General features: G+C 63.2%; 1 non-coding gene across 1 annotated transcript; it reads right to left on the reverse strand.

Annotated features, from left to right (window-relative positions):
- Positions 1-224: 224 nt before the first annotated feature.
- Positions 225-317, reverse strand: TRNAI-UAU (transfer RNA isoleucine (anticodon UAU)). Its single transcript is given in 2 exon segments — positions 225-260; positions 280-317. It is a non-coding gene; the product is annotated as a tRNA-Ile (tRNA).
- Positions 318-1,285: the final 968 nt, after the last annotated feature.

The following is a 1,285-nucleotide window of genomic DNA, read 5'->3' on the forward strand; positions in this document are numbered from 1 at the left end:
AGTGGGTGGATGTCCGGGTTCGAGCGGCTGCATGTTGCGCGGTAGCAACAAGTAGCTCGGAAAAGGGGCATTGAGAGTCCACTGCGAGCTGCTTCCTGCTTGCGGCCGATGGGGACGTGCGGCAGAGCAGTTAGAAACAAGAAGGGAGAAGACTAAAGAGAGACTAACTCCTTCCTTCTGGCAACGAGATACACAAAAGGGGTTGCAGACATCCAAAAGGGTCTTGCTCCAGGTGAGGCTCGAACTCACAACCTCGGCATTGCTCTGCATGTACTGCTGTATAAGTACCGCGCGCTAACCGATTGCGCCACTGGAGCTCCGCTAAGCGGGCCTCGCGATGGCTCTATCAGGGTGCACTGGCGCCCGCGGCGGTCCTCGGCAGAGCATGCGCGTTCGCGGTGCGAGCCCAGGCCCGAGCCTTCTGCGACTTCGCGCCGAGCTCCAGGCTGTTCCGCGGCCGAGCGAGCTGGGGAAGCCTACGAGTGTCGCCCTCGGGGATGGAGGGGCCGCCTAGCCTGGCCGTGACGGGAGGGCCACGGGGGCCCTGCAAAGTGCGCAGCGCGCAGCCCCGGGCCTCGCCGTAGGAGGAGCGGCCCCAGCGCCTGCGGCCGGAAAACCCCCTCTATGGGCTTCGCGTCCCGGAGCCGGCCCGCGAGGGGCAGGGCCCAGGCCGGGGAAGCGGCAGGCGGGCCTCGCCGCGGTGGTGACGCGGACCGGGGGTGGGGCTGGGGCTGGGGCTGGGGCTGGGGCTGAGCTGGGCGGCCTTGCTCCCGCACCCCGGGGAGGCCCGATCCGACTGCCCGCGGGGCCCCCCGGAAGGAGCGCGTCCGGAGCCCCCCAGTGGCGGCTGTCGGGGGTGCCCCGGCCGGACGAGGCCAGGGGCCGGGGGCGGCGCGCGGCTGTGGCTTGGCGCCTGGTCCGGCTCGCGAGGTTCCCGTGGCTCTTGGGCCCTCCAGGCATGAGGCGGGGCCCCGAAACCCTGCCAGGCCACCCCGAGCGGAGGACGCGGAGATAGCCCGGACTTTGGAGAAGTTGCAGCCCAAACCCTGCGTGTTTTGTTGGGCCACAAAATGTTTGATGTTAAAACTAATTTCCATTATTTAAAATCAGGAGATCTCATACAAATATCTAGATATCCATTTAAAAACAAAACAAAATCTAAACACTGCACCCAGGCCTGAATTATGACTGTTCTGGGCCGTAGGCACTTTTGTCTTCGTGAGCTCCTGTCCTCCATTTTAAAAAAAAAGAAAAAGTTTTGAAAATTATATTTTACCACTGTGAT

Source organism: Pongo pygmaeus, chromosome 12 (assembly GCF_028885625.2).
Source record: "Pongo pygmaeus isolate AG05252 chromosome 12, NHGRI_mPonPyg2-v2.0_pri, whole genome shotgun sequence".
Lineage (NCBI taxonomy): Eukaryota > Metazoa > Chordata > Mammalia > Primates > Hominidae > Pongo > Pongo pygmaeus.